Genomic DNA, 12,537 nt, shown 5'->3' with positions numbered 1-12,537 from the left:
CATTTGAGAATGAAAACATTGCACTAAAAAAGTAGAACTAGCTACTCTTGCACAAACATTATTCATTCGCTGTGTTTTTATAATCAATTATTTTAATTATGTATTAAGGCCTTTATATGCATGAGGAGAGATCTGTATTCCTATTTTGAATTCCTTACGATACAGTTCATGTTCTTACATACGAGCAATTTCAAATGATAAAATGTAAAGTACTGAAAGTACACTAGTTACTGAGGTGGCAATAACATCGTAAATCTTGAAACTTAACAGTCATGAACGAATGGAGAAAAGGGTTGTTTGAAAGTGTGGGGGAAGTTGTGAAGGGAGTGCTTGAAGGACAGGTGGTAGTCCACTCAACAGCAGAGAAGCAAACAGCAGGTCCATTGTTACTAACCCATCAACATACAGCAGCAAGTGTTGCTCAAAGACGCATGTGTGAGCTAATGTATATCTCAGTCAATCACCTCTGTGGTAACACTGAGACTTCCTGCTCTTAAAGGGATAGCTCACCTAATAATGAAAATTCTGATATAATTTACTAACCCTCATGTCGTTCCACCAAACCTGTAGGACTTTCCTTCTTTTGTAGAAAACAAAAGTAGGTCATTATCTGTACAAAAACACTGATATCTTTTTTTTATTTTTTTTTATGCGAGTATGTAATTGACAAAATAATCTATATTTTTGAGTGAACTATCCCTTTAAAGTCTGGCATGTTGTTGTATAGTCTACAATATACAAGGAACCATCATTATTATCATTAAAACCAAATTAAAACCAAAATTAAAACCATTTGACTTGAAATGAGAATAAACATTTGCCAAGGCAACATTTAAAATGTTTGTTTAGTTTAACTTGAAGTACTAAAATAACTAAAACTATACCTTTTTAGGAAGAAAACAAAAAAGAAAACCAGAAATTATAAAATTTCAACGAAGCACAGGTTGAAACCTAACCCTAACCCTAACCCTAACCCTAACCCTAAGCCCTAACCCTAAACCTAACCCTAACAAAATTAATAAAACATTCAAATCAAACTGATAATGGAAAAAAATGCAAACTAATTCAAAGAATTATTAAAACTATAATATTATATAAATCACATTCAAATCTTAATAATAAAGGGAAATTCTTAAAGAATATTCCATTTTAGCATTGAAACTGAATGAACAGAGTGTGAATTGTATATGGCTTTCTGTTTGTTATGGTAACGATTGAATCGGTATTGACACATGGTGTGTAATCACATGATAAGAGTCATTAGCTAAGTTCACAAACCAGGTCAAAAGTTCAAGAAGATGATTTGTTATTGCGACACAGAGTTCTCCTTGGTAGAATATTTACCTCAATCACGGTCAGAGTTCATTTTACTGGAAGATCATAGACCATGTGGGACACAATTCTGAAAGATGCTCAGAGCAAAGACCACACACAGCTGAGCCACATAAAGGGGCTAAACAAGGGTTTCGCTTGGGAACCATCACCACAGAGAGTTTATGATTCGACTTTAGCGATAACATACGTAATCATAAAACAGAGGACTTGAATGAGGACAACTAAGAGCACTAAACATTAGGTGTGGTCACTTTTGCCTTTAACGACAGACATGATTGGGTAGATAGTTCAACGATTAGTCTACATTTGTTTGGTTGAATTGGAGTCAGAGTTGTCACTAGTATATAGTCCACATACAGCCAATGCTTTAAATGTAGTTTCAGCATCTCAGTTGAGCTGCAATGTAGACTCTACCGTATGTGGTCACAGATGGAGATAATGATGGGAATAGAGGAGATGCCACTGAGGCCCTAACCCTAAAATTACAGCAAGACTATGTGGTCGGTAGAAAGAGACATAAAGAGAAATTCCACTCCACTTACCGATTTTCCAACACTTCAGCATCTCTGAAATGCCGTCCGTTCTGTTGATTCGGATAAAGGGGGCTGGAGATGGGGTCTTCACTCTTTTCTTTAGTATCACAACTTCTTTGTGGATCAAATGTTTATTTTCACATGTATAGACTAGAGAGAGAGAGTCAACACTGTGTAATTATGAAATTATGAAACACTGTATTATTATAAATAGCACATTGAGCAAAGCAGGTTAAATGACAGCAATAAGCCATGGGTAGGTTTGCATTAGTGAGGCGGAGGGCCAATAGCTTGGTTAACCAAGGGTGAATAAATTACTCAAGTGGCTTATTCGTTTTATAAAATGTAATTTTATAATTATCCTACATGTTACGTTCACTCATAGTATTCAAGATGACTTGCAAAACAACTCTGCGTAACTAAAAACTGTTGGCATGTTTTTGTTGTTACCTTCTTGTAATTGTAGTGATTTTATTTAGGAATCATTGTGTCAAAAGCATAAATATCCAGCAGGCTGTTTGCAGTTGCCATCAAAGTAGCAAGCAACTTGGTGAATTAAAGTTTAAAGTTTAAAAATGTAATTCTGTCACACTAACCTTCACATTGTTCCAATCCTCAATGGCTTTTCTTCTGTGGAACACAAAAGAAGACATTTTGAGGAAAAAAGTCTTTTGTGTATACAATAGAAATCAAAGGTTACCAAAATGGTTTGGTTACCAACATTCTTTAAAATATCTTTGTGTGTGTGTGTGTGTGTGTGTTCCTCAGAAGGAAAAGAATGCAGGTTTGGAACAGCATGAGGGTGAGTAAATTATGATTTTTTTTGGGATGAACTGTCCCTTTAAAATATATAAAGTACATTCACAACTTTCAATATGTCTTATCCAATCAGAACTGAGACTCAGAACTATTCCTTTATATTTCACAATACAGTACAGTTAGAGAAAACTGTCTAACTGATAACCTGATGCAACATTCCTGCACATTACTGCAATTTTAATTATTGTGCTTGGTACAGTACCATAAATCTCATTTATCATTTCACAGACACACCCCAACACAAACAGACCAAAGAGTCGAGACCGACAAGGAAATGAGCAACCACTAATAGCTGGCCAATCATGTGATCAGACTACATAAAGCGTTGCACATATTCACTTGAATGAATAAATGCTCTCTGGGCACCAAGGGCCGTTATAACAACATTCCAATGCTCTGACTTGGAACACAACAATATACCTCCTGTTCAATTAGATATGCTCAAGGCTCAGTTAACACAAGACCAGCAAAAGGGATGTTCTAGATGTTCATTGGAGGTGAATGACCTTGTCACTGGGGAATTCATCCACCAACAAAATCATCTATGCGAGGGAATGGTTTAAAACTTATGTGCGACTGAGACTGAGAGGCGAAGTTTAAGACTGAGAATGAAAATAAACGCAAATGCCGTTTACTTAACTCTACCAAACTTAGAGTTGCTTACTGTATTAATGACAGTCTTGTTGAATGGCCACCTGTTGATTCAGTGCACATGACCCACCCAACATTGAGTGTGTTCAGTCATGCGTCATATCAGATGAGCCTGGCAGCAGGAAGAGAGAGCTGCAGATAATATACACGGGTTTGTGTGTCCAAACTGCGTGATTGAATTCTGTGCGAGACTGTTTGTCTGCACTTGTGGTCAGCTAAGTAGTTACGGCTTCACTGCGCTGTATTGAGTGAGCAGACGGCAATAAGGCACCTGTTCCAGCAGTCTGAGCCCCAGGAGGTTAACATTGGTTTATTGAGGTAGGCATTAGGAACGTCAGGCATGTCACCCCCCCCCCCCCCCCCCCCCAACCAGCTGACTGGCCCTTCCTTCCTCCCTCACCCTCAAAGGGGCCAGAGCCAAGAGAAAGTGGAAGACAGCTGTGTAAATTACTGATGGAGGGGGAAACTCATAATGTAGTGGTATCACATAAGGAAAAGGAGGAAAAAGGAGGATCAAAGTGGAGATTAGTCAAAAACGAGATAAAAAGGATTACAACAGATGGAAATGTGTTATCCACTTGATAAGAACGAGGGACCTTAAGTTTTTCCGAAGTAGCAGCTCAAGGATGATGTGTAGTACGGTTATGTGGGTCACGGAAGCCTCATTACCAATGGGTAGATAACAATGGAAACCAATGAGAGACAGTTTGGGTGCAGCACAGAACAGTGTAATCTAATGTGTCCTACAAATTATCTGTCAATACTTTATGAGACGGATTTTAAAGGGTCAATGACATCAGTGTCCATGATAAAGAAAAGGAAAAATCTTTTAAAAATGACTTTTAAAATACACGCCACCTTCTTAGAAATGTACTCTTTGTATTTACATTGGTTTCATATGGCTTTTAAAATGTTTTATACCATTTTCAAGAACATAATACCTCGTCGGGTAACCATCAAGTAAAAAAAAAATATTTTCCTTGTAGCCCCTATAGCTACTTAATCATAAGTACATGAGTGTAAAATACTGATTATTTGATATAAATATTGAGTATTAAAATTGATTTTCCAAGGTACAAAGCATTTATATTATTTATTCAAAAATTCAAATTTTTGGGGAGTCGCACAACATGACATCCACAGGGGAAAAAAGTATATTAAGAAATTTAAAACATACTCATCATAGAACAGGTTGTGTTTTCAATGCATTCTTGAATAAATGAATAAGTAGGACACATTTTTTTTTATTGACCCTAAAATTGGTCAATCTCAAATAAAAATTCCCTGACCCAAAAAGTCATCATGTTGACAGCTCCTCTGTTTTGACAGGTAAGTAGTAGTGTGGGATTGAAGGCTGCAAATCATTTCCTCATTTGCTGACAGATGTCACATCTTACACAGTGCTGTGAATCTGTGGCCCATCATCTTCTCATGGGGGGCTTTAAGTGAGGTACGAGAACATGTCTGTCCTTGCTGGCCCGACTTAAACACCACCTTCAGAATGATTCACCAGATGACAGCAGCCCTTTTAGTTTAAACACATTGGCACATGGTGACCATTTAAAATGCCTCTCCCTTTCCCAACCCCCTTCCGACAAGCACAGGTGAACAAAAACACTGTTTAGTACAACCATTACAAACTAATAAAAAAGCACTTCAATAATATTTAAATCATTATTCTATTATGTTCTATTTTTATATTAATATTTTATTTAATTTGTATTTTTTATTAAATCCTCAATAATTAGTATTTTAAACTCAAGAGAAGAGATTTGACTTCATGGTTACTGAAAGAGGTTTGCGTTACTTCTTATAAAGAGTAAGCCCAGGGATAAAAAAAAAGTTTATCCCTAAACGATAAACGTCTGCAATCAAAAAAATGTCTTCAGGAGTAAAATACCATTTTACAGCTTTATTTTTTATTTTTGCACTCCCCAACAAAATCACTGCCCCTTGTTCTAGAATGAGTAGGCCTAATTCTTTCCAAATATCAAGTCATCTGGTGAACATTGCTCTATTTCTTCATATAGCAGAAAAAGTTTTTAATCTTATGCAGCCCTAATGCATACTTGAAAATGTATGGAGCTGAACAGAGCATGCCACATTACAGAAGGTGTCTGAGAATTGATCGCCTTGTCTGAGGACAGAATCGGCACCAATTTAACCGTCACATGTAACGCACCGTTGCCTAAAGCACTCATAAGAGAAAGAGACGGTCTCTTTCTCTTATGAGTGCTTTAGGCAACGGTGCGGTACATGTGACGGTTAAATTGGTGGCGATCCTGTAGCACTCCTATACTGCATCTCTTCCTCCTTTTTAATGTTCTATTTCTCTCTCTCCCAGCTCCTTCTGCTTGCTCTTACATGTCCCAAAAGTTCCACCTTAACCACAAATAAATCAGGTGTGTTGGTAAGGGTGTGTGTGAGAGACTTCGAACAGGCAGGAACGACTTATGCAACACAAAATGTTGCATTGTCGTCCTCCATATATGATTCTTTCAAGATCACACATGCCTCATATCTGAACAGCAAGTGTCATCTAAAATGTACTAATGAACAGTAACTAATTTTAATCCATGAACTTCTAAACATTTCTGCCTACAGAAATTAAACACACGCACAATACACACAATAATTATAATCAAACATAAATATAAGATACATTTTCTTTTTTTAACATAGCGTGCTTTTAATTAAGTACTAAGTTTTATTTTGTTCTAAACCCAGTTAGGAAATGAACTCATTTAAATTACAGAATGTGTTCATTATCCATTTTTAATTGGTCAATTTGTTGTATCCTTTAAAAAAAAAAAACCTGCTAATTTAAAAAAAATCAACAAAGGCCTGATTTTGTATTAGAAAAACAATTTTCCTGCAAAAAAAGTTGACAAAAAGTCCAAATAAATGCCAGACAGTGTAGGCTATGTAATGAAATTCACTCCCTTTAAGCTAAATAGCTATAGTCAGGTAAATACGCCTACACTAGTCTTACTGTCAAGCGCTCTGAATAATACATCCTTGCTGGGACTGCATTTATCTTATGTTGTTTCAACAATTTCAACAAGTCAGAAAAAGCTTACTGTCTGGCTTGTGGATTTTCCTTTTTCAAACTTGGTGTAATCCATTGACTTTAATGGATTAATTTCACAGGGCAACAGATTTGCCAAATGCTGCCTCACCCAAAACTTGGGCATTGTGGGAGTTCTGGGTTTGTCAAATCCATGCATGCTCTAAACTAAACACAAACTCTACACACACAGAGCATTGATTGTGCTTAAAAGAATATTACAGGTTCAATACAAGTTAAGCTAATCGATAACACAAAATGAATTGACATCCCTCCTTTTCTTAAAATCAAAAAAGTACTAACAACTCAAGATTTACCACAAGACATTAACACACTAACAATGTTAACTTGCATATTGTTTATGTCCGTAACAATTAGAACAACCATACAACTCAAATACACAGGTTTACACGGAATTATTCATTTGAGTGCTTGTACAAGTATACACTCCACATTTCTGCTTTTAAATCCTCCAAAACTGAGCCCATTCACTTCCATTGTAAGTGTCTCACTGCAACCTTGATTTTTGCTGCTTCTTTTTTATTTTATTTTAAGAAAATGATGAATGAATTGAAATTATTTTATGTGGCAACCAAAATTATGCCAGCTTAACTTGTATTGAAACCAGAATAACCATCCAGATTCCAAACTGAGCAGAGTTGTGCTCAAACTCAAACATTTTTGCAGTGAGATATAATTATGCACAAGGCCCATCTTTACTTGCGTCTGAGATTATATTTCAGCCTCAGAGCAGAGGAGATGATGTCACGGGGGAGGTAATGCATTTACATGGCTTGAGTCACCAGGTGAATCCTATCCCAGTAGCGTTGACCTTTTCCAGTCTTTTTCTACGCAAAGAGCAAGCTGACCCCAGTGCCACCCGACCCGATCCAGCACTGAACACATCCTGGCCATTGTGTTCAGTATGAAAAGAAGAGCAGCATCAAATCCTAATGTTTTCCTCAGACTATTCTGCCAGCAAGTGAGACACAACAGTGTGGCTTCTCGTCATACGTCATCTGTTACAGTATTTTCGCGTGATCAACAGTGAGGTCTCCTTTTTCCTATGACTAATTCAGAGATAAAAATGGAACATTGCCCATTCAAAGATCTTAATTTCAGTCTGCCCTAACTGAAAGGTCAGAAGGCTCTCATATTCAAACCTTTTTGTTGCTTTGTTTTGATTCAGCTATTCACAGTAAACTGTTGAAGCTTGACACGGTGCTTCAGCGGGCCCAAAAAAGACAAAAATCAAGAGGTCTGGTTTGAATTTGCCATCATGCAAGAGGTTTATATCAGATAAATACAGTATGTTATTGAAGTGAAGCGATTATCTAAATGCGCTGCAGCCTATATTTATGTTATCAAATGTCTGCTCTGCTATGTTATCAAAGGAGAGTGACATTAAGAGAGGAAAACTGTACAGAGCAGTTTAATCGTCCAAAAGTGTCTTCAGCAGATTTTCATGTCTGTAAAAGATGATTTCAAATGATATGTGATAGCCTTTCAGATGTAAAGACCACCATAACTCACAAAAATGGCTATGAAAGAAGCCATTGTTTTCTGTATGGTAGGCCTACATGCCTATCAGCCTATTTATGTGTGTGCTGTATTTGTGTATATCTCCTGTCCTGTCACTAAAGGGGGTACAGCTAAAAAAAAAAAAGTCAAGAAAAAAAGCTGACTAATTTACACTCCATAACTCTCACCACACACACACACACACACACACACACACACACACAGACTCATTTGACATCCATGTCAAGGCTTGAAAAATACTAAAAAGATCTAGGCCTACAATACAGTCGTTAAACCCTTACGGGATTTAGGTCTATGACTGGCTGTAGATTATAAAGCTAAATTACAAGGCCTACTTATGAAATAAAAACACACACAAAATAAACACATACAATAGTGATTAGAGTTTCAATTATCTTAAGTAAGATAATCCACGCCAAAACGACCTCAAAACAAGACCTTGTATATTACAATATTAATGTAATGTAGAACGTTACATATCATTTATTGATTCACGATAAAGCAACGGTGAAGGAGCATCGCTTGTGTAGGCCTATTCATTCTAATATCATCCTTTACAGGAGTATAGCCTACGCAATATCACTTTAAATGTGGCCATATACGGCGTATACGTGTGTATAGCCTATGGGCCTAAACTTGATAAACAGCAAAAACTACTCTGATGTCTTAAGAGCACTGTAATTTTTTTATTTTTATGCATTCAAATCAAAGCGTAGGCTACCAACACAACATATGTTGGTAACATGTGTTGTGTTATACCATATATATTAAATATTTAAAACGTTACAAAAATGTATCATTATGCTACATAAATAGCTCATTTTCTTTAAGCTGCCTGGCTCCAACTGCTGGTCCTTGACTTTGATTGCCAAGCGCTGCATTTTTTGTGGAGGTGACTGGTCCACACCTGCATTGTCCTGTTGAAGGAACAGACATATAATCATGTCACGCTGACCAGATTTAATGAGTGATTCTTAGAGAAAATCTTAATACATGTTCCTTCTACAATTTCAATATGAGGGTTCTATAAACTGAAAAGAATATGATACTATATTAAATTATTAAAGTGTTTACATTTTTAAATCTGAAAGAAAGGAGGGAACTAACCAATGCTCTCTTCCTGTTCTGCTGGGACCTGGGCTGAAGGCTGCTCTGGTCCAGATGTGAAGTGCTTATTTGATTCTGGCTCCTCAGTTTAGGATTCAGCTCCACCTTCTTGTCAACCACACATATTTTATTTGGGGGAGGTGGCTGACACACGCCTGCACTGTCCTGTTGAAAAAACAAACATAATCATGACTAAATCTAAATCGTTAGACTAAATCTAAACACATATCTTTCTATAGTTTTGAAATACAATATAAAATGACTTTAATAGAGGACCTAGAAAACATAGAAGCATATTTTTTAATTTATTTTTTATAAATCTGAAAATAAGTAAAAACAAGAGATGGAAGGGACTTACAGATGCTTCTGTGCTCCACTGACACAGCCTCTTACTCTGACTGGACATGGGTGGTCCAGGATGGGACTGTGCAGAGGGACTTGGTTTCTGCTGCCTGAGATGGTGAGGGCTCATGTATTTCCCTTGATTCATGGTTCTGCCGGGCACTGCAGCTCCCTTTGGGATCCCCTGGAGGAATGGGGACAAGTTCATGGGCACAGGTACATCTTGTGGGGCCCTGGAGGCTATGAGTGCTTCCTGTTGAAACCCAGATGCTCCCTGTGGGGAACAAGGTGGAGACACAGAAGCTCCCTTTAGGATATTCTGCTGCCTCTGCTGTCCCTGGTGCTCCCTCTGCTTCTGCCTTTGCTGCTTTGGGATCCTGAGGCTTTCTCTCAGTTTTGGGGAATCTGCAGGCACAAGTGATCCTTGTGAGGTCCCCGAATGCACAAGCGCACCTTTTGGGATCCTTGGGGGCATATCTGCTCCAGGAGCCCCAGAGGGCACTGCCACTGCCTGTGGATTCCTGGCAGGCACTGCTGCTCCCTGTGGGGTCCTGGCATGCTCAGACACTCCCACTGGTGTCCTGTCAGGGAAAGGTTTATTGGCTTGGGGCTTCTGCTGCTGCAGCTCCTTCCCCAGTAGCTCAGAGATCAGATTCCTCTTCTCTGGAACCTTGTCAGGGACAGGTGATCCCTGTGCACAACAGACAGGCTTCTGCTGTTTTTCCCTCTTTGCAGTCTTGTCAGGCACGGGTGCTCCCTGAAGAGAAGACATTTGAGGCCTCAGCAGCTCCCGTCTCAAAGGCTCAGGAATCTTTAGCTTTTGCCTCTTTGTGATTTTGCCAGGCAGTGTTCCCTGAAGTGAAGCTTGAGGCTTCAGCTGCAGTTGCTCTTGTCTCAGTGGCTCAGGGACTTCTAGTTTTTCCCTCTTTGAGGTCTTGCCAGGAATGGGTGCTCCTTGAGGAGAAGAAGCTTGAGGCCTTTGCAGCAGCAGCTCCCGTCTCAAAGGCTCAGGAATCTTTAGCTGTGGCCTCTTTGTGATATTGTCAGGCAGTGTTCCCTGAAGTGAAGCCTGAGGCTTCAGCTGCAGTAGCTCTCGTCTCAGTGGCTCAGGGACCTCTAGTTTTTCCCTCTTTGAGGTCTTGCCAGGAATGGGTGCTCTTTGAGGAGAAGAAGCTTGAGGCCTCTTCAGCAGCAGCTCCCATCTCAGAGGCTGAGGGATCTTTAGCTTTCGCCTGTCTGGGACCTTTTCTGGCATGGGTGCTCCACGTGGGAAACATGCGAGCACCTTTGGGGCAGGCACAGGTGGTCTCTGTAGAGACTTGGGCACAGGTGCTCCATGTGGAAACCCAGTAGGCACAAGTGCTCCCTGTGGGGACTCGGCAGCCACTGGTGCTTCCTGTGGCTTTTTCTGCCTCCACTTTCTCTGCCGTTCTGTGTTTTTTAGTGTTTTATCTGAGTTCAGGGCCTTCTCAGATGCATCCTTGAAGGCCAGGTATGAGGTGAGGTTCAACTTCTTAGAACTGGCATGCATGGTTGATTCCTGTTGGGACCTGGTGGGCACAGGTGCTCCCTCTGCCTTTTTCTGCTTCGTAGGCTTCATGGATGTGGGGTATGGAGCTTCCACTGTTCCCCACCACACCCCTGAGGTGAGGTCCCCATACTCAGGCTCCTCAGAGATGGGATGTGCAACCTCCATTATTGCCCACCACTCCCCTGCAGCAAGGGCCATGGTGAGCTCATCTGAGAGTTCAGGACATAAGGACTGCTCTGTACTCTCAGGAAAACCGATGGGAAAGGTTGACATACTCATATTTATTTTTGATTTGATGATGATCTAAAGAACTGAACAATCTATTCACTATATATCTCTATCTGTAAAAAGAAAAACAGAGAAATGGAAGAGATGAGTTGAGTAAACATATGGAAAAAATACATTTTCTACAGTGTATGCCCATGGCTGTCCATCAGAAGAGACAAGGGAGTCCAGTCCAAGAGCCTCCTTAAAATCTATTCAAAATTAACAATTAAGCTGAAAAAGGTCAGTTATATTTTTGTCAATTTAACTACTAATGTGGACAACTAAGATGCATGTAATGTAAAAATATATGTATCTTTTTCTATCATGCCTGGTAGTCAAGGCAAATTTTATTTACTGCATGAATAGAAGAGGATGACAGCAATAAAGGCTCCATTAAACAAACCAATGAGAATAAATATTCAAATGGACATTAGTCTGTCCAAAATGGCCATTAAAGGCATAAGGAGGCTAAATGAAAATTACCTCCTTTTGCATATGTAATCAGTTACAGTCAGAGATACAGAGATAACCATTAAGGCCAATCAGTTTTCATTATCAGTTCAATGTGTCATCAGATCTGCTATTGGTTGATCAAAGAATATAAAGGATCTCAAAGCAAGAGAGACTGAAAGACAGGTCCATATAAAAATTTATCATACTAAAGGAGTTGTGGAGTTCCTCGCAAAGACAAGATAAAGTCTATGGAGCTCTCCATTTATGAAATTTAAAAGTTACAGTCTGTATTAGTTGATTTAATGTGTTGTGTTGATTGAGAGAATGTGTCATTAAATATCAAGAATATAGGAGGATATCATCTGTGTATGGGAGCATATGAACAAATAGCTAACGCTATATTAAAAACATCAAACCCAATTTATATTTTAGCATCCAACATTTTCCACACAAATTACCACTGTATAGCATGCCTATTCATGTATCTGCAGAGTACATAACATTCTATTGTTTAAGTAGATTTTAATCTGAGTAAAACAAATATTAAAATTCAAATCTCCAAACCCTGAATAAAAAACCATACTCACAATCATTCGACGACTCGCTACAAAATGCAAGATCCCGCTACAACGATACAAACGCTCTACAGATCACTATGACAACACAATGGAGAACGCGCCGATGACATCACAATGGAGCACAGCGCTTGTGAGTGATGGGAAATCTGTTTCGTTGGATTAAAACTGGACATGCAATACAAATACAAAGAGTGACTAAGCATATTTAATCCATGATTGTTCATAAACATATGTTTTATCCTTGTACTTAAGTTTATGACAAAAATTTTTTTCAGGTGCATGTAGCTATGCCGAATAATTCTCAAAATTAAC

This window comes from Rutilus rutilus (assembly GCF_951802725.1).
Source record: "Rutilus rutilus genome assembly, chromosome: 13".
Lineage (NCBI taxonomy): Eukaryota > Metazoa > Chordata > Actinopteri > Cypriniformes > Leuciscidae > Rutilus > Rutilus rutilus.
The sequence above is the reverse complement of the archived record's forward strand: the minus strand, read 5'-3'. Positions refer to the sequence as shown.